Here is a 22,753-nt window from a genome sequence, read left to right on the forward strand (position 1 = left end):
AGTAAAACACAACAAGCAATAAAAATTCAACTCCGATTTATGGAAATAGGTTATATGTTTATGAACAAATAGACACCAAAATAAAAAATATCCAATGTTAGGAACTGGAGATATGAATTTTCAAAGAATTACATGATTCTTGTGCCAAAAAGAGACACCTGGTCGTGCTTGACCAGGAAAAATTCAAAGTTTAAGGCTGACCATGATGAAGCCCTAGTCGGGTGCACTAAGTGGGAGGTCCCTGTCAAAATCTTCCATTTGCCGATATTCGCTTTTCTGGAGCTCTTTCTCTCGACGTCGAGCAAGGATCCTCTTTCACCCAGATTAATGTCAACATTGTTGGCTTGATTTTCTGCGAGACCCCGGTCAAATCCTGGAAGTCTGGAGCTTTCAGTGTGACAAACCTGAAATCCAGTTCGGGTTGCAGTTGAAGGTAGGCGGCTTAACTCTCGATGTCAAATCTGTCACCTTATAGAGGTTTTTACCAAAACGTTCCCAAACCTCACAAAACTTTTGGATCTTCTTCCAGAAGGTTTCCTTGAGGGTGCAAAGTGCCCACAACACCAATACAGAGGTCCAGAATCTCTAAGAGAGTCCTTGAGTTGTTGGGACTACAATTCCCATAATGCAGCTGTCCAAATCCTTAAAGGTCCACAGGTCGCACTCCAGGATGGGGACTTCTTGGAGGAGATGATGCAGGTGGGCTCAGTTAATGTGTAGTGTGCATGGAGTCCACTCCTTAATCGTTCTTGAAGCAAGGCATAGTCCTTGGGGCTGTAGTTCCAGACTGTGCAGTACTTCAGAGTGCAGACCTTTGCTTTGCAGATCAGATTTCCAGCAGAGCAGTTCTTCTTCTCCTCGTGTTTCAGGCAGCATATCTAAGTTGCTTGGTAACTCTTCCATATTTATGCCGTGTTCTTGGCCATCAAGCATGGCGGAGGCTTTGTCCAATGGGACGCAGTGTGTCACTCTGGTGTATGACCACATCCTCCAAAGTATGGCATATTCTTGGCCCTGAAGGCACTACTCTCTCAAAATCCAACATGGAGACATTATTTTCTTGGAGGTTAGACCAGGCTAAACCAACCCAGTGTCATGGCTAAAATTCACCAACACTTTCCTTCCACCCCTTCCTTAATCTAATTACAGGGGCTCCTGTGTGGCTGGGGTGGAAGGATGTGGGAGTGAGCCTGTGCTGTCCTAGTGTGTAATTTCTTCCTTTGACAGCCAGTTTGACCACCCCTTCTCCCTTCTGCCTTCTGCTTCTGCATTTTCAGCTTTCCTCCCAAAAAAAGCAATTGTTTCTCTAGCAGGATGTTTCACATATCATTAAGGCAGCTTGACTCAGCCAGACAAAGGCTAGACAATCAGGAGAGAGCCGCTGGAAGGTTTAATTTGGGCTTACAGAAAGAAAGTTTAAGAACGTTTTTACTGTGATAGTAATTATAAATCTAACAGTGGCAAGTTGTTCAATTTATCATTCTGATACCTTGAATGATAGTTTATCTCACTACTGTCAATATTTATACTTGAATACCAAATTTTAATGGTATCCTGTGGAGTTAATATTCTACAATGGGAGAGAACAAAATTTGGATGTTTCTCCCTCTGCAGGGCACATAAAACATCTTTTATAATGTCCCTGCTTATAGTTACATGCACTCTACCCTTGGGGCACCTAGGGGTGGCATATATGTGAAAATAAGGTCAATTACCACTTTGGAAATAACATTAATTCCAAAGTCGAATTTACATATAATTCACTTTAAAAATCTGCAAAGCAGGGCTGCCTTTAAAAATTACAGCAGGCAACACAGTAGTGCATGCTCCAGTGAGGGAAATCTACTGGGCTTCTAAACCCTCCTGCCCTATTATAAACTAGGGACTTATAGGTAGTTTGAATACCCCTTGCCTTATTGCATACTTGGGACTTAAAGGGGGCTGTCTTTGCCAATTGTAATTATACCTAATTACCAAATATCTTTTTAATCAGAGCACTGGCCTGGAGCCTGGTTAGCAGAGCCCATGGCACAATCAGAGTCGGTTACCACCAGTATCAGTAAACAAATAGGTGGGTCAGGGCAAAAATAATGACTTTCCAACACCCACTTACTGTATAACTACCATTGGAGGCTCTGAGTCAAAAATATGCTTTTAAAGTTACTGTCTGGCAGCAACTTCATATTTGCATTGGAGTTGTGTAGGTCCCTACCTACCTTCCAGTGTGAGTTAACGTGGACATGTGCTCCTAACACCGCATGCAAATATACGTCGAGAGTTGCTCAATTGCATTTAGGTGGACATTTACATCCAGGCATAACTGTAAATCCAAATATGTGAGGATCTCTGCCTGCAGATTTACTTTTCTAAATTGGGCTCACAATAGAAACATGTAAAATACAACTCCCTGGTTTCCCTCTAGCCTTTAATGGACAGACAACTTGTTGTGGGATACTGGAACAGGGAAACCTGAAGTTTGCTGTTCTCTATTTTAGGGAAAAAACGATGATAAAAGACAGATCCTATTTTCATTTCCCTAGATGTGATGTTTGACATCCATGCGCAGTGTATCACAACATTTCTGTTACAGCGCGCGGAATCACAACGACGCAGAATGTGTTACTCCTAATTGCATCCTCTGAAAACCGTGTGCTAATAGAAAAACATAAAATCTAATTGGCATTCTCCTTTTTTAAATATTTGTATCCCCAAGCCTCTCTGACTCTCCTCACTCTGTCATTATAAAACAATCTTTTCATGCTCGGGTTTCAGAGCCTAGCAGCAATTCGTGTCTGCTGTTCATCAATCGAAGCTTATGCCCCTAGAAATATTCAAACCTGCTTTGACAGCATATGCTTAGACTACTAAATGATGCGTTTATGATACGGTATATAATTTGGGGTTTCTCACAAAGAGAAGCATGGAAATAATTTTAACTGTGTCTTTACCAGCGGTTATTTCCTTAGACTAATTTAGTAGTTCAGTCTAGGTTCCCACATGTGTTTGTGAATGTCATTAGCCAATCGCGTTGCTCCTCCTCTTCACTTTACCTCGCCTGGAGTCCCCGTCAGTCCTACCTTTAGCATCCCGTGGTGGGTTCCTTTAGACCTGCTGGCTGTAGAGCAGAATCTGCTGGATTCTGTGTCACTCTAAAACAGTACTAGATGATGAGTCCATGAGCCCAGAGCAGGCGACAGGGAGGGGAGGATGGTAAATTCAATGATCATGAACCAGCAGGACTAGATGAAATGTGATTTGCAGATGTAAATGTGACATTTTCTACTGTGCCCCAGTGACGCTGCAACAATTTTTGGAGTGGAGCTGCTGCCATTAATGTAAGGTCACTGAAGTCATAGGGGCTTGTGAAAGATACAAACTAGTGGAGCAAATGTGCCATGCTAGTTCAGTAGGACAGGCATAGGGATGTAGTATGTAGCTGAAGGTGCATTTGGGGGCACTGGTGATGTAGTGCACTGTCATTTACAGACAGCTATTTCCTGTTACATTTGCATAGGCATGCAGCTTTACTGGTAAGAATATATGGAACAAAAATACATATGTGTCGAAATTCGGTTTCAGTGAGTACTTATCACTTGTGCATCACCAGGTAAGGTATCTTGATTTCTTTTGATCCAATTAAAATCTTTATTTGCATCGCACTTCAGAATTACAAAAAAGTGACTCATTTGTGCTTTCCTAACTGCTGATATAATTTGAAATATTTGTAAAGTTCACGCCTCTGCCTTTCTTTTAAAGTCCTGCACTCCAACAGGATTGTCACCTAGATCACATTTACAAAATCCTCTCACTGTGCAGTCAGAAAAATAAAAGTAAACTCCACTTTCCACAGAAGCTGTATTTGTCAGAAGATATGGCCTGGTATATAATCTTTGTCTTTGAATGTGCACCAAATGTGACAGGATACACTAAAAATGTAAAGGTGTCTATATTGTTCATTCACCTTCTAAACTCCACATGATTATTTCTGAGGGTGCTGCAGCACCCCCTGCACCTTTACTTTCAGTGCCTATGCAGTGCACCCTTTCTTGTTGTATTCTTCACATTATAAGGATCTAGCAAGGGGTCCAAATACTTCCTTTCAGTCTTATGAGAAAACATATGCACAGGAGATACTACACGAAAGCATACACATATGAACCTCGCATGTAGGTATGTGTTTGTATTTACAAAGCACAAAGCGAGCTGTGAGCAACGGAGCACTGTACATTACATGAGGGGCTGAGACACGATCATAGATCATGTACATCAAGTTGGGATTAGACAAATACACTTCACAGACATGTGGGCACAGGGAGATTGCAACTTGCCCAGAATCACATGACGTTGGGTCTTGCGCTGAAGCCAAAGTCACACAATGCTGGGTCTAGCGCCAAGGCCAGGATTGGAACCTGGGCCTCTTGTTTCCAAAGGCAGCAGCTTGACTTGCTACCTCAAACTCGAACTTCATAGGCAGGTTCAGCAACACGATATGTTTAAAATATTAGGAAGGTCAAAGGGAATGTTTTTGGAGAAGCATGACACTGAAAATAGGAGTTATTTGTGCCCTTTGTTCAGAAGTTAAAGCCCTGACTCATTTGAATCTCCATTGGATAATGAGTGGTAAAATATATTTGTAGAGTAAATGAGTCATCCCTGATATCAGGCTGAACCAATGACGCCAGACATCAGATACATTTGCAATCCTTGAATACAATAACATGAGCTATCCGCTTTACAAAAAGGATACAGTCTAGTTAGTTTGAGCTGCACCAGGCCTTAAATATCAATACAATCAAATGAGGCTTTCTTCTTCGAGAACATGCATGTTTCAAAAAAGTAAACACTTTGATATTTTAAACCTATTTTCAACCGAACCTGATCAGGAAAAACATTTCTTCTTTGAAATCACCATGTCAAACCCCTCCACACCTTCCCCAAGTACAGACTTTGGGATATTTCGGCCAGTTTGAGGTTATGCCTTCATAACTTGTGTTCCACAAATGATATAAAGATATTGAGGCCAAACCTGTGTTTATTTTGCCCCTCATGTTGGGGATTCTAAAGGAACCCAGGGTGTTTGATGCACCTGGAGTGAACCAAGAAAATAGCCAAAAAATAGCATCAATTGGTATCTGTTGGAAAAATCTGAAAAAGTACTATGCAAAAAAGTGTATGGGGTTTCTTGTAAAAATGGTGTCAACAACACATGTGTTGTGCTAAGATCACCATGTACGCAGCCTTCTAAGTTTTGAAGTTCTGAAAATGATGCTTGGAGGATCGCCTCTGAAATTCACCTTGTTGGCCATTGATGGAAAAATGAATCTGGAATGTACCCTCTAAGGATACTGCTTGGAGGAAAAAGCATAAAGCACAAAAAACCTCTGGAATTCACTATCAAAAAAGCAGTACACAACTCACGGAGAAGAAAGGACAAGCAAAAACAGGAACAGGGACATCCGGGAGCGCTGTGATGCACCAAAAGCCCTTCTAGAGAGTTTTATATAGGAGTGAATGACCTGCATGGGTAGCAAGAATCAAAATGTTACTCCTTACATCTTTGATTGGGAAAGCTCCATAAGAATCAATGGGAAGGTGGCTATGATAGGTTGGGCTAAAAAAAAAAAGGAAGTTCTGCCCAATGGCACCATTACTTCTTGCCAAGACTGTTCATTGCAGGAAGCAAGGAGCACCAGGATCCTAAACCCCCACCCGTCCGAATGACTGTCAAGAAGAAGGGCACAGAAGTAGTCCTGACCACAGCAGGCAAGGAAGAATGTGGCGCTTTTGAAGATTGTGTCCACTCCTGCCAATGGGACACACTTGGCGAGCCATCTACTCTTTCATAAGGGTGAGTCCCACGAGTGCTTCTGAAAATTTGGCCCTAAGAGGAAAATTTTCAAAATGTGATCTTTCTTGCACTCTGGCTTACATTTGGAAACCATTAAAGGATAGAAATCCAAATCATAATAGCAAATGTAATTCTATTCTGTGTTCCCACACTTGCGTGGCTGAACCAAGCAACGGCGTGGAAAGATTAGAATTTACTGTCAAACAAATTGCCTTGTTTGGTGATGGGGCAGCTGTGATATTTGGGCCTGGGCTCACATGCCATCAGATATACAGACATTTTGGAAAAGTGAATGCCCAGAGGATTCCAGGTTGGTGTGCTTTGCTTGGACCCATTATATTTTACCACATGGTCCTTGAAACATCAACTTTAGCCAAAAACACATATTTCTCTCCTATTTCTGTGAGAAAAGTACAGAAATCTATTGGATCTACAGATTTCCTAACACCCAGCGTTTTTAGACTAGCATCTACAAAAAGTAAGCCCCCAAAAGACACAATGGACACAATATTTTTTTCCTCTCAAAACCAACCCTTTTTTTTAAATACAGAATATTCTAGGACTGGGCTCCATATCCACCCTAGGAAATCTCAAGCCCATACATTACAGAAACTTAGACACTCAGGAGTCCAGGCTTTGGACCTTGCACGGATCTCATGACATTCTCTTGCCGACACTGCCCTTCAAACCTCAAGCCTTTGCATGAAACAATCTTTTTCCCCACATTTCTTAGAGACAAATTTCCAGATTTTGCTGAGATCCACAAATTTCCTATGACCCCGCATTCCCAAACTTGTCCCTATAAAATAAAGAGTACCCAACTTGTGTAGGTGGGCCTAGTGTCCATTGCTGGAGGGCCACAAAATGCAACATAGAAAGTTCCAACTTTTTCACTCAAATGAGACCATTTCAGTTTGCAATACAGTTAGATGTGGATTTTGGCCAGAGTTTGGCTGTCACTCCGGGAATCCTACCAAAACCAGACATACCTGAAAAGTAGACAACAAGGGTAGTACACGGTGGTTTGGCTTGGGAGGATCCTCCTATCTTTTCTTACCCACAATGCCCTTCAAAACTCTAACTGTAGCACAAAACACACATTTTCCTCATATTTATATGAGAGAAAGTTCTGAAATGTGCAGAAATCCACATATTTCCTATTACCCAGTGTTCCCACATTACCCGTATCAGCCATGCCCTAGCACCCGCGAATAGAATGTCTCAAAAACACAACATAGCCAGATCAAATGTTTCCATCTGAAAACTTACTAAACATAGATATTTCTGAAAAAGAAGAGTTCAGGGTGATGTGCCTTGCAACTCCATGAAATCTTCCTACCCACATTTCCCTTCAAACTTAATACTTTTCCATAAAACATGCATTTTCCTCATATTTCTGTGTCGAATATCCAACTGTCCACCACTAAAAAGTATGCCCCACTTGGGTGAAGAAAGGTCCCAAAACTCAATCTGGGCTGATCAAAGTTTTCCAGTCAAGTGGCCCTTTTTGCAGTGGTGCCTAATGGACTTAATTAGGGCTCAGATTGGACCCCTCCTCTGCCCTCAGGGTGTGCAAAAAGACTGTTACTCCTGTTCTTCGATGGGAGCATGACACAATGCCTGGATGGTCCCATTGTTTCTTCATTTTTTATTTACATTTTCTCCTGATGTCCAGTGGGCTTTTTGCCCCTGCCAAGGGTAAATTGGGGATATACGAACTCATTCCACCCCTAGGGAAAACAGTCTGTTGCACCAGTTTAGGAGCGGGGGCATGGCCACATGCTGGGTCAGTATCCCCACACGTCCTTTTTTCACATCTTGTCCCTCCTGTACAGTGACCTTTCTGAGCAGAATAGGGGTAAATAGCCCCTACATGCCCCATGAGGAACAGAATGATAACTGCTCCCATTATGGGTGGAAGTAAGGCCTGATGCCTGGGTGGGTCACCCCTTACACTTTCTACTTTTTTTGTAACCTTTTTTCCCTTAGTGACTAGTGGAGTTTCTTCCCCCAGCTGTTGTGTGGAGGAAAATTGGGATAAAATCAGACTGGGTAGGTTGCGTCTACCATTTCTTTTTTGTTGACCTTTGTGTCTCTGTTATCTAATGTGCTTTCTGCCCCCACCTGGGTTAAAATTAGGGTTAAATCCCTGATCGGCCCCCTAGGGTGGGCAGAAAGACAGTTACTCTTGTTCTGGGGTGGAACATATGGATGCCCCACCACTTTCTTTACACTTTGTTCCATGGTGTCTAGTGGGCTTTCTGCATCCCAGTCCCTCAAGAGGCACAAATCAAACCAGGGTCAATGAGAGTCTCTCTGTGAGACTCCCATTGACCTTGGTCTGATGTGTGTCAGTTGCAGGCACTAGGCCCAGTCACACAGGTGAAGTAGCATTTTTATTGGGACAAGTGGAAGAACGCTGGGTGGCAGTAATTTTGTGGATTCTTGCTGATTCTGGAAGTTTACGTCACAGAAATGCAAGGAAAATATGCAATTTTGGCCATCAACCCCTGGCCAAAAAATGCTGCTATTCCCATTACCAAATGCAATAATTTTGTGACAGGTAATGTTGATGTTTTTACATTGTATTTCGACACCTCTCCTGTTTCAAGCACTGAGCCTATCCACACACGTTTTTAGCATTTTTAATAGGGGAAATGGGGGAATGGTGTGTAGTAGGAGATTTGTGGCCCCCAAGAGATTACAGAACTTTTCCTCACAGAAATGTGAGAAAAAGGTGTGTTTTTTAGTTAAAGTTTGAGGTTTGCAAAGGTTTCTGGGTACAAAAACCTGGTGGGAGCCACACATGTCACCCCACCCTGGATTGTCTAGTTTAAAAAAAAATAGCCAGGTTTGATCAATTTTCCTAGGTGCCTGCTGAGCTAGGGCCCAAAATGCACATTGAATAAAGGGTAGTTTCAGGGGGAAAGAAGGTGATGTGTCCATGTTGTGTTTAGGGCCCTATCCTGTCACAGGCACTATGCCTACCCACACAAGTGAGGTACCATTTGTATTGGGAGACATGTGGAAATAAAGAATAGTAGAATATCTGTTATTACCAATTATTCTTCTCTGCATTTATGCCCTAAATGTAAGGCAGTGTGTAAGTAAGAAGACGTTTTGATAAATGCCCTCTGAATCATTTGGTAGTATAGTTACCCACAAATACAGAGATATACAAATAGCCACTGCTCATGAACTCTGATTCTGGTGTCTATTTCAGAAATCCATAGGTTTCTTTGATACCAGTTTTACACTCTTTATATTTTACCACATGAATTAACCTATACCCGGTACACAAGAAAAAAACAATGTAATATGCAAATAAGTATTGGCTCTTGGTACCTTGGTATTTTGGAGAACCCATAAACCCTATATATCCGCACAGTCAGAAGAGTCTAGTGGGCATGATGGTATATTGTTTTTGTAAATCGACCATTGTGACAACAAATTACAAATCAAAATGTTGACACAAGTGGCAGTTTTTTCCTACTGATTTTCAAAAATTTTCTATTTCAACAGTTAGTTTCTTTGCAACACCTTGAAGGATCAACACAAATGACCTTGATAGATTTAGAAAACACATAAGTTAGGAAAAATGGGCTACCTCTTTGAAAAATGAACAAACTGTATATTCAGCTCTGCACAAACCTTTCATTGGTGGCTTTGGAAGGGAAAAAAGCAGAGACTTGTTTGTGCAGCACCTATTTTCTATTATTCACAAAAAAACACATTTTGCTATATTTTTGCTATTTCCACAGTCCCATACAGGGGAGTCTACAAACCCTCAGTACGTTTGTATTCCCCAAGATGTTTAAAAGCAATACGACACTAATTTGGCATGCATACCTTATGTGGAAACAAAGTTATGGAAGCCTTAGCACAAGCTACACCAAATAGCAAAAAAAGAGGTTAGTATTCTAAGGGAAAAAGGCCTACCAGTGTAAGGGTTAATTTTTTGTTTTTTCCTTGGTATCTATTGCACTCTCTAGAGGCACATTGGGGAGAAACAGGCAAATCTGACCAAAAGGTCAGAGAGACTGTTGTGCACAGGGTTGGTGAGAGCACAGGTCTATGCTCCAGGGGCAACTCTCCCCCTTAACGTTGCCAGGATGCATAGCGGGATTTATGCCCCCTGGGAGGGGAGTTGGATTGGGTTACAACCCCTAACCCACCTCCAGGCGTGCAGATACACTGAGAGGTCCATTCAGAGCTGGGGACTCAGCCTGATGCTGGCCCCTACTCATTTTCATAATGGTGCCTAATACTTCCCTGGTGAGTAGTGGGTACTATACCTCAGAGGTGTGGGAAGATTGGGGAACAGACCCCCTATCTGCCCCCAGTGCACGCATGAAGACTGTTGCACCTAGGGAATGGGGAGTACTAGCCCATTGCTAGGGGGACACTCCATCAACAAAATAAATCCCTGGTTTCCAAGGGAGGATCAAGAATAAAATCATAATCCTGCTATCTCCAGTTTGAGACAAACTAATTGAAAAATTCAAACACTATTTTTAATGTTTGTTAATATCTATTGTCTGTATGGATTTTTAATGAATACCTAAGAACATTACACTTTGCCTGATAGAGCCTTGAGTAGTCTAATTAGCATCAGCCTGCTGGAGATTTGCTCTAACACTCATGAGATATGCAATCTTTGCTGGACCCTATATTGCCAGAGTTTACCTTACCTCTTTCTCCAGCATGTTCCTGTGCAGACCATTTATGAAGCTTAGATTCTGCCAGCCACATTTCATATTTTTATGGGTAGGGGGCAGTGTACGAGAGACCACTGTATTTTAGGTTTTTCTAGGTATTCAAGTAATGTAAGAAAGGGTCAATATTTGTGAATGTCCGTCTATTGATTACCTACAGATTGCCTCATTGCGGCCTTTTTCCTATCAGGCAGACGTCAAGTATAAGTGTGATGTATGTGCACTTTTTATGACAACAGCCACAAAGATAAAGATATTAAACTTGATTGAATTTGTAAATCAGTTTCAAATCATTAAAGAAATAAGTAGGATAACACTCATGATAAGTTGTGAACCTTTTAACTTTTAACAATGTGGTAGAATTTAAACAATTTTCTGGAACTGTCTAAGTATGACTTGTTTTAAAACAAAAGTAGGGAACAATGCATTTAATTAAAAACATGCAATTTAACAAAAGTAATGAAAAGGCATTTAATTAAAATATTATGCAATTAACAAAAAGTAGTGAACAATGCCTTTAATTAAACAATTAAGCAACTTCAAGAGGCTACAATTACCTTTTCTACAGTTGACTGCTCCTTTGCAGGCACATACGTTTTTCTCTTTATTCTTGTGTTTCCATATTGCACATTGAGGGACATAAGTATAAGGAAGTGGCGAGTGAGTCGTTAGCCATCATGGCTTAATGCCTCACGCCGCCACTTCAGAAACACTAGGCTGCACCATATTTACAAGGATATGGTGCAGCCTTGCGTTTTCCCCTGCAGTGGCTCTACCCTTAGCAGTGTAGCGCCAACACAGGCACCCTTGCACCATAGTGCAAGGGTGACTGTGTGCAGGGGAGGATTGTTGATGTGTAGGAAGGTGTCCCTTCCTGCACATAAACAATCCTGAAATGCCATTTTGTCACTTCTGTGTGTGCTTCTAAATGCAGCACACTTGGAAATTACAAAATGACAATTTTTTAAAGGATTTTTTATGTGCAGGGACTGGGTTACCTTCCTACACTTATACACAATCCAAGGTGTTTTGCTTTTTCCATGTGTGCTGCAGAGAAAAAGCAAAAATAAGGAGAAATAAAGCATTTCTCCTCATTTCGCCAACTTAAGACCAGGTTTTTCCTGGTCTTAATTTTTGCACAGCCTCTCATTTACACCTCCCTTGTAAATAGGGGGCAGGTTAAAACACAAAGGGAGTTGCTGTGAAACTCCCCCTGCAACACCCACTGCCCACCCCTTTCAAGCTAAGCATAGCGTGAAAGGGGGCCTTATTTAGAAGGCAGCGTTAAGCCACGTTATGTTCACTGAAATTGTCGATGTGGTGGTGATAGGGGCTTGGACATATGCCCCTGAGTGTGATCCATACAGTGACTTTATTTTTAGATTTTCCCCTTTCACCTCAATCTTTTAGCCTTCTTAACAATGGACATTAGTCTGTGCCCAGTCTCAATAGCCGATACCTGACCTGTGTATGACACTCCTCACTCAGCAAGGGTGAATCTCCAACAACTTTAGCATTTCTCTTGTCATCAACCTCTTCAGTACACACAGCATCTCCACTAATTCCAAGGTGTAAGGTCAATATTCTGGGAAATGCTTTAATTATGATATGGACCTTAGTGTTTTTTGATAATTTATTGATTTTGAGAGTGCCTTGACATTTAGCTCTGCCCCATTTTTCACGGCTGCAGTTGTGCTTGGAGATGTGCATGAATGCATTTTGTCCTGTGTTCCTAGGGCCAGATGTACGACAGTCATTTGCAACCGCAAAATAGGTCGAACCAACCCAATGTTCAAACCCTATTTTGCAAGGTGGTAACCTATCACCGGCTCACTAAATAGGGTTTGAGACTAACTATTAGGCAGAGTCGTGCTTCAATGTAAGACTGTTTTGCTACTGCAATTGTGATTGCAACACACTAACAGTTTACCACCTACTTCAAGTAGGTGGTAAGCCACTTGCTAATGGGAAGGTGTCCCAATGGGACCCCTTCTCCTTTGTGACTGGTAGCGAAAATATTTTTTAAGAGCAGGCAGTGCTCCCACGGACCTCTGCCTACGTTTAAAAAATGAAACAGAAATGTTTCTTTTTTTTTTTTTAAATGCATGCCGTTATCCTCTAAGAAAAACTGTCTGCCTTAAAAAAAAAAAAAATACAATTGCTTTATTCAAAAATAAAAGACACACAATTGATGGACGCAATGCAGAAAAAATCAAAATATTCACCCCCAGTCAAGACATCTGTGTTAAATCCATCATTCTTTTGCTCACCATGCCACCCCAGTTTAGACCTGGCCATTTGCAAATCAGTCTTGACCCTGTGCCTCATGGGAACAGTCCAGCACGAACTGCCAAGCCAGGTCCTCCCGGCACCGGAAACAAGACTGTTCCCATCAGGCACTGGGTTAAGACTGATTTGCATATGGCCAGGTCTAAACTGGGGTGGCATGGTGAGCAAAGGAATTATGGATTCAACCCAGATCTCTTGACTGGGGGTGAATGTTTTGATTTGTTCTGCATTTCGTACATCAATTGTGTGTCTTTGCTTCTTTAAAAAGCAGTAACAGACATGGTGGTCTGCTGACCCCAGCAGGCCATTGTCGCTGGGAGTGCTAGCCATTCCCAATGGGGTCACAAATTGCACAGCCATGGCCTGTGCAGCTAAGAGCAATAGGACGGTGGGGCTGGGTGAGGAGGAATTCCATGGACGATGATGAGGAAAAATTAAATAAATAAATAATTTTCCTTCTTCATCATCCGTCGAAGTCCCCCCTCACCTGTCTCCACCACCTCATCGTTCTTACCTGCACGGGCTGCGGCTGAAATTGCACCTGCTTCATGAATATTAATGAGGCAGCCCGTTGGCGACCCTCTTAGGAATCTCAAACAGTGTATGAGACACTGTTGTAAATTCCATTTTGCGAGTCGCAAATTACGAGTTGCAAAACAACGCAATTTGCGAGTCCCAAATTTGGAAGGGTAGTATATCTGGCCCCTAGAATCTTATTTTTGCTACTGTCATCTGCAGCATGCAAAGTCTGTTGTGCAGTCCTTGTCCAAATGTTCCAATTTAAAATTTAGATATTTGTTATTATGTATGCACAAGCTTTGAGGATGTTTTGTAGGCATGAGGTAAACATTTTCTACTTTGCATTTGAAATAATAATGTGTCTGGAGAAAGTGAATGCTGTTGTAAAAAGGATTGCACACCACATAATAGAATAAGACTAATGTGATATGAAAATGGGAAAGAGTGCTGGAGAAAGGTATCTCTTATCCCCTGTCTATATTGATGACTCATCCACACAAAAGCCTTTTTTTCCTGGGATTATCTGGCTCGCGGCTCAACAACTAAGACTTCTATCACATTGTGACTGTAACATTGACTCTGTATATGACCCTTGTTTCAACCCTGACTCTGACCCCAGTTTTACCCGTGGATTAGTATTCATGTGATTGGTAAACACTTTGGCCCGATTCACAGAACTAACTTACGACAAAATACCAAACTTACTACCCATGGTATTCAAGAATGCACTTACGACTGTCCTAAGTTTACGTCCGCACTCGGGCCGGAATTTCCGCACCCTGAAAGTAAGCTCCGCACCCGGTGTGTAAGCTCCACACCCGGAGTGGAGGCTCCACACCTGCCGCACCCGGAGTGTAAGCTCCACACCTGGAGTGGAGGCTCCACACCTGGAGCGGAACTTCCACCATCGGCCCGGAATCTCCGCTTCCAGGCCGGATTACCCACAATCTGGTGTTATTTGACTATATCTGATGCATTGTGGTTATTCCGGCCTGGAAGCAGAGATTCCAGCCCGATGGTGGAAATTCTGCTCCGGGTGTGGAGTTTCCACTCCAGGTGCAGAGCTTAACTCGGGGTGCGGAAATTCCGGCCTGAGTGCGGACGTAAACTTAGGACAGTCGTAAGTGCATTCTATGAATACCATGAGTAGTAAGTTTAGGATTTCTTTGTAAGTTAGTTCTGTGAATCGGGCCCTTTAACTGCAACAACGTAGACGGACCCATAAATAAATCCTTTAGTTCAACCAACTCAGTGCCATGCCCTGGAGCACAGAAATCCAGTGGATTTGTAAGAAGAACCCTCACCCCCCAACCTAGTTGGTGGCATGCTTCATCATCGGGTTCCCAGCTGGGAAGAATGCTACTAACTAGGTTGGTGGGTGAGGGTTCTTCTTACAAATCCACTGGGCTTTTGTGCTCCAGTGCATTGCACGGAGTCGGTTAAACTAAGGGATTCATTAGTAGGTCCGTCATTGTTGTTGCAGTTATTGTCAATCACGGGAAGAGGACGCACCCCTCTGTCCTTTCTCGCTCTCTCTTTGATTCTTCCATGGTAAACACCTCAAGCAGGTAAAGTACACATAGTTATCAAAAAAACGCTCTGATCAACAATCATTTTTAAATTCAAACTCAATATCAACACCTGTCGTACCTGACGTTCCTCTCACTTGTGCATACACAGCTGACGTCTGGTGAGCTTTTCTAAATGCAAATCACCAAAGTGAGTGGTATCTCATAATTCATTTATACATTAGGATTCATTTGTTTATCCTTAAATCTTGTCCTGTTCACAGGAGATACGCCTGATTAGTAAGCTGGGCAAGAAACAGTGTTCTTACAGGTTACTCTCGAAAGTCACTTTAGCAATAGCACATGCATGATGCCTAGTACTCAAAATATATCAGTGTTTTTTCTTTGCATGTATTGGGTGCTGCCAATTATAACTTGAGGTTGGTTATGTTCTAGACTGAGAGCTTGAGTTCCAACCTGTGACATAAAATGTGCCGATGTATTCTCTGGAGCAATGAGCTGCGGCCACCCACTGCTCTACCCACAAGCAGGGTTTGCCTTGCAGGCGTTTCTTTCATTCATTTGCATTCCCAGCAGGTTTGTCACTCTTGCACGAAAAACGAACTCCCATCATTGTTGGTTGGTCCCAGTCAGTTGCTGTAGACCGGGCTGGCTTTAGCGTCGGTGGAGCCTGGTGCCACAATGTTCGTTGGCTCACCCCATCCATGGTGGAGGAGTTGACCACCTCCACCTCGAATTCCCTCATCACCACCTTTTAACAGTGCCCCTCAAGTCTCCATAATTACCTTCTTTCAGATGCATTTGCCACCCATACCAGTGTAGGGTGTCAGAGCAGATTGCATCACACACACATTACACAGAGACAATCATCCATGTGTAAATTAGCTAGAAGGAAATATTACATAAGCCAGAGGAGTACAAGGTGTAAGAGTGACAAGTCATCAATAATGGTAGACAGCATAGTGCTTGGTCTGGAGAAGCACAAACTCAGAATTGAAAACGGAGCACCATAGTTAGGGGTTCTCCTTAATGATAAGAATTGATTTCCACCCAAATGAGCCCTTTTGAAATATTTATCTATGCTCTAATCTATACTTTGCAGTGTGCATGCAGTTCTTTGATGGCAGTTAAAAATGTACTGTTCTATATTAGGATTTTAATGTATAAACTGCAAGTAACAAAAGGATGTCTCTTAGAAAAGTAGTAGTATTTATATTATATGCTCTTTGTTATCCGCATGGTACACATTCTTTGAAGGAAGCATATCCATCCTCTGTGCTATTTCATGATCAGTCAAAAACTCAACTAGACAAAAGTCCAAACTCTCTCCAGGAAGAACATTAATTACTGAGTTATCTTAGCATTTTTATTATTGCCTGGGAATTGCTGGAGACAAGGAACAGGTCAACGGGTGCTTTTAAAACCCAAATGCACTTGCAAACAGGGCGCACCCTAAAGTCAGCACCCGGTACAGTGGCCCCGTTAACACCCCCCTTGAGCCCGCCCGGGCTGTAGGTCCAATATAGGCTTCCTTGCTGCCCCCGCACAAACATACGTCATGCCGTATCCCACTCCATGAGGCCAGAGGACATAGCGGCCGAAGAGGGTCATTGTAGAGGTCGCAAGAGCCATGAAAGGTCATCAGTGCCTGGCTCAGTGTGCTAATGATAACGTGCTTCGCGTTCCAACTTTCTGATAAAAATGTGCTTTAAAGTGCACACTGCGCACCGCTATATTTCAAAATGTTCTCAGCGTGGTGCTCTCCGAAATCCCCTATAAAAGATTTGGATTCTTCTGATTGTCAGGTGCAGTTCGCGCTTCTTTTTTACAACCCCTCCACTTTAATCGGACACCAGATGGCCATGTCGCAGAGAACTGTTAATTCCGTGCAATTTTAAATACATACAAAATGATGAGCCTACAAGCATGCGCGACAGAGAGAATGTGGCTGCCAGGTCCGGGATGCCTGTTTCTTCCACCGGTCATTGCCCCAGTGGGCTAGAGCCTTTGCAGGTCGTGATTTTTTTGAGGTTAGAGGCCACTGCTGACGTCTTTGTACCTTGCCACTTACTGGGGGGGGGGGGGGGGAGGGGGTTGCGGGTGGAGAGGAGTCAGGCATATAGAGGGAGAATGAGAGAGATAAGAATCATGAGAGATCCTGATGGAAGGGAGCAGGACTGGTTTCAACAATTTCGCCGGGCCTGCTTTTGGTTCCCCGTCCTGTCCTGATGGTGGCTACAATGTGTTTGACGGGAGATGCTTCGAACGCTTGTGTTCGCGTCTGCTGATGAACGGCTCACGAAGAGAAGAGCAGGGAGCGCGCGTATAAACACATCCTGGGTTGAGTGGGTGCGCGCGCCTCCGATAGGGCCGCGCCATGTCGAAGAGCCGCTGTCACCCATTGAGGCCGTTCTGTGATACATTAAGCATCAAGCATTCAATACTTAGCACTGCTTGCTTCTGATGGATGTGCTCATCATGTTCTGAACACACAATTACAAAGGCTCCTAATAACAGTATTCATCTTTGTCACTTGGCAATTTATTCTTTATAGGTCAATATCACAAAAGGAAATAATAAGCATCTATTCCACTGGGGCACCTCACTACAGCTCAATGACCTTTCTAGCTGATCGCTACACAGATAAAACACAAGGCAGGATCCATTTCTTTAGAAGTGTGCCATCCTTACTTCATGCCACCCTGTCGCAAACAATATTCAAAATGTTCCTGATGCTACAGGGTACATTTATCTTTTACAACATTACCTATAGGCAAGGAATATATTACATTCGTCATCCCTGTTTCCTCCTGTATACAAATCATTGATTTTGAAAACTATTCTCATGATACCACTGAGAATACTATACTCTAGTTTGCAGACATATTTTTGTGCTAGGGGCCTTTTAGGTGGTGGAAATGCGCTTCAACAGGTGACATGTAAGATGCCAAGTGCCGCAGTCAACAAGTAAAAAATCAGCAATGCACAATAAAAACATAAGTGCCCTTGTCTGCCAAGTTTAATACATTTCAGCTATACATATTTACAAATTCACAACTAAATACACTTGCAATAATGTCTAGTTGTACTAAAATGTGTGCATGTTTGACTTCACCTAACACAGCTAATACAAAAAATTAGTGAGGAATTTAACATGAATCATAAATTATGTATATGGTGAGAAAGTGGATTATTAGTTGGGGGGGGATGTGAGTCCGCACCAAGTAATACAACAAATTGTTATGCACAAAGAGCAATCAAAATGCCAAATGTTTGATGTATGGAATCGGAGATTTTTCAAAGTTTAAGATGTTTCTAGTGCTAAAAAGCAGAAAACACCAACAGTGGTATCTGTTCATGCTAGACTGGGTAAAAGTCAAACGTTAAGGCTGACCACGATGAAGCAAGGATCAGATACAGGGACCATGTTTGGCGGGTCGAGTGCAGGCTAGATTTGAAGTGGGGCACCTTGACGGCAGCCAGTTAAAGCTTTGGACCACAGTGGGAGGCTCAACTCCAGTTGAAAGTTCGAGGCTCTCAAATGTGTTGGCTGGAAAACTACAAGTGGGCAAAGTCCAGGCCCAGGACTACGTCATCATCAATGAAGTGTTGCTCTCCATTGGTTCAGGTGAAATCCTCTACATTGGACTTAGACGCTTTTCTGAAGATAGGATCCTTTCAGGTGGGCAAACCAGAAAGTTGATTCTAACTGGCAGTTTAACTGGCAGTTCAACATCAGCGGCTGTGGCAGTCTGGAGATAGCCTCTGGTTCTTTTTCAGAAACCTCAGATAGATGTTCCAAGCTTGCAATTCTAAAGGGGGAATAGTACAAATTAACACCAGCAAAGGGTACAGTACAGTTTAGGCACTACTTATGACCTAGGGTTAGGACTCAGTCTCCCAGAGCCACCAGCAGGGTCCAGGACAAATTCAGTTGGAACTTGCCCGCTGGACTCAGCAGAGATGTGGGCTTCTTGTTGCCTTTGTGTTCCTAGAGCTGAACAGGAGGCTAGTTAACTAGCCCCTGGAGTCTATTTCTCTTTCCTGGGTATGAGTGTGAAGCAGGTGCAGCATTTGGGGTCTCTCTTCGCAGGTAGCAGGTGCAGTCCTTCTCCTGTCTACCACAGGTCCAGAGGTATTCTGAAGAGAGTAGTGAAGTGCCACGTTTATGCCCAATGCCAGTCTGTAGGTGAGGGACCTCCTGGCCATTTCCTAGCCAATGGGATAAATGTTCCCAGGAGTGCCCATTTTTGCAGCACATCCTGTGTATTTTACTGTAAACTATCCCACAGTGCTCCTCTCTACCTAAACCCAACATGGCAGAACATTTCTTCACTTGTGCAGAGCTCTAGGCACACCCCTGAGGTGTGTCTAGGAAAATGAGGGAACTTCCCCTGCTAACCAGTTATGAAAGTGTTTTCCCCCACTGGGATTGGTGCTACTTGGACAATGGCAGGGGTAAGCCCAGGTGTGTGTTAGAGTTACATCTGCCTGCGACAGCGGATTCACCTTTCAATGTTGTGCAGTAGGTAGACATACCCCCTGGCCATTCTTTCAGGAGTGGGACTGTTAGGTAGGCGAAATGTGCTAATTAGGAATCTTAAACAATTCAACACGTTTTTTGGGGTTATAGCACATGCCCGTGCATGGTTAGCAGGGTTTTAGAGTCTAAAAACCACCAATCAAAAAAGGATGATCATACAACAAGAGGCATTTTCTTACACATGATTTTGAGAATGTATTGGCATAAATGTAAGAACGTCTTTCTTCTCTCTCAGAACTGAAGAAATTGTGCTTTGCCTTTTTTCTCTCACATTTTCAACGTTTAAGTTTTAATGTATCTGCTTTGGACAGATGGCCATATTCAAATGTATATTTTGTCTAGTGAATTTCAGAAAGCTGCTGTTAAATAAGAAAAACTGAGAAAAACATAAAGTTAAAGCCCATTGAAAAAAACATAAAAAATATAAAATAGATAGGCTAGGTCCTACCTTGAATATGTATTCCAAGAAAGAGATGAGTGTTGTTTTTTGTTTTTTATTCCATGAATTCATCAAAATTCAGACTGATATTTGCCAAGGAATTAATTGTATTCAATCTGTGTTTGGACATGGAAAGTGGCTATCCTTTTGAGTATCATTCATAGGCATGGAAAGAAAGTGATAGGTTTCAGTTTGCTCATATTTGGTGGGTAGCATGTTTGCTTTAGGATGAGATTGCTTGAGCTTAGTAGAAGATACATGAAGAGGGTGGCAAGGTTGTCCATAAAGCTGCTCACATTGTATGGGGTGCTTAAGCATGTATTTCACACTAAGGGCCTGATTATGAGTTTGAGAGTCGGACCTCCCAAATGCTGCATCAACAGCTGCCAAAAGCCCACAGCGCTGGTGATCTTCTGGCCACCGTATTACAGGTTTACCAAAATGCCAGTGGTGTGGTTGCAGAGATGTTGAGGTGGTGGTGGTTGTTTTCTATATGTATTGATGCCTGTGTGAACATTCCGACTGCATATGTGTCAAATGCACACATATGCATGATATATGTGGAAAAATACCACATACCCATTGCTCGTAATAAAGATGGCAGTGAAGCTCCTCTGTAATACCCTATGTCATCTGCTTTTCCCTGTAAGTGACCCCATGGTCTTTGGTGTGCTGGCAGTGTCTGCGGTTCAGCTACGATCTTTGCAATGCAATCGTCTAACGGCTAGGGTGGTCAACCTCAAATCGGGGGAACCGGGTTCGAGTCTTAGCTAGGACGCGCATCATCCTGTAATTCTGGGCAAATTACTTAATCTTACGAAGAATGAATGTGTCCTCATGTAACGCAACTGGTGATTGTGTAAAGCGCTCTGATACCCGATGCCTTCGGGTAAAGTTTGCGCTATATAAAACTCTGTAAAAATCTGTCCATCTCGTAATTCGGCTGCCATACCAAAGTGTTTGCGGGAGTTGGACCGTGACTGCGGGTAAGGCGGTTCATAGACGGCCAAACTCATAATAAGGCCCTAAGTGAATTGCACTATCGTTAAAAGGATGCACATGATTTTTCATCCCAAAAGGGAAAAGGGAGAGGTGGTCTGTCCAGTTTTATTTTATTATAATGAAAAGAGCACAATCACGGTGGAATTACATTGTGATGAATCTTGAAGTGGGCAAATTATCAGTGGACAATGTTTCAATGACAACGATCAGGTGACATTGTGATCAATTAGTATATCTTCTAGGGCCAGGCAAGTAAACTTATTGGCCAAGCATAGAAAGGGAGGTTTGTGTTGCCACATTTCTACTAATTCTTAGGACTATTTTGTTACGCAGGGGTGAATGGACATCATTGCTCAGCGCATTACATTGCATTTATGGAAAAAGGTGAATTGTTGGATGATACGTGCTTTAGGAGCACCATAACAGCTTACAGTTTGTCCACTAAACCACAACCTCACTGCTCCCAAGTCAACCCATTTATTCATCAAAATAACCATGCAAAATTGAAACAATGGCTTTTTGAGCGCTGACATGGTTTTAATTCAAAACACAAAATATAAAAAAACTGTCATTATTAGCTACATAATTGCAGTGGTCCCAAAGCACTGTTTATGGTTCCACAGATGAAGTTAGAGGTAAAATTGCACAACACACCACCTATGGCAATATTACCAACTTTGTAGATTTAATATTTTGCCCTGTACAGCAATTTCAGCCAGACACTGCTCTCAACATCTATTTCTAGGAAGCCTGCAGTACATGATGATTGACCATCCTCAGCACTTTCTGTTAACATGTATTTTCCTTCATTTAGGCATTAGACATATCGGCCCCATCTCTGGACCTGATTCACAAAGATAACCTACTTTTTGTAAAGAATTTTCACTTTTGAGTAGTTCTAATACCTTTGCTTTAATCACAAAGTTCAAGTGTGAATTACCACTGTAAATAGTAAGTCCAGCACCACATATGTCTAACCACTGGTAATGCTATACCCTGCCATAGAAAAAAAAGAGGGTAGGGAATTAAAATAAATCCCCATAGGAAATAATGTTAAAATAAATTCAATTATTAAAATAGTTAAGTCTATAAATGAATGTAAATAAAAATAATTCATGTTTATGAGGTGGGCTCTAGCCCTTTTCATGTATAAGAGTCCGGGGTGGGCCATGGCTGGGTGGATTCACCAGTTTGCTTTTTTATATGCTTTTGGGGGGTGCATAAAGCACTTCTCCTCAGCCTTCTGAAGACCCAGGGGACCCCATCTCCTGAGGCCAATTTCATTTTTTTGGAGAGAGAGCATGGGGCTTCCATCCCACAGATCCCATTCCTTGGGCTGATTTATTTTTGTTTTGGTGCTATGCTGCCCATCAACCGCACATACACTTTCTTTATATTATTTTATGAGTTTGGAGCTGCTGGGGGATCCCTAAGGCCCCAGTGGACCCTGCTGGTTCCCCAGCCAGCACCCATGCCAGGTGCCGGTGAGAGCCAGTTATCTTATTTGTGGGTGTCCCGGAGGCCACCCCAAGCAGCACACAATTGATGGGACCTGCAGGGGTGCTCATTTCTCCACACCTGCTGCTGGTTTCATCAACCCATTTTGGTGCTGGCAGGAGCAGGCTTCATAGCTTTGCTCCCACCCAAGCAGAAGCAGCATTTTCTCAGCTCCCACCCAGGAAGGTGCAAGTTGTGCTTCCTGCCCAGGAGAGTGTTGTCAGCCTATGTCTTCACTCTCCCAAGTAGAGAACTACAGTGTCCCAGGGGAAGGAGTCCCCAGGGCATTGCTCATGTCAAGACTTGGGGATAGGGTTCCAAGTGCCGATGTGTTGCTCACAGAGGGGGATCTGCCGGTCCACTAAATATAAG

The sequence above is a fragment of the Triturus cristatus genome, chromosome 2_2 (assembly GCF_964204655.1).
Source record: "Triturus cristatus chromosome 2_2, aTriCri1.1, whole genome shotgun sequence".
Classification (NCBI taxonomy): domain Eukaryota; kingdom Metazoa; phylum Chordata; class Amphibia; order Caudata; family Salamandridae; genus Triturus; species Triturus cristatus.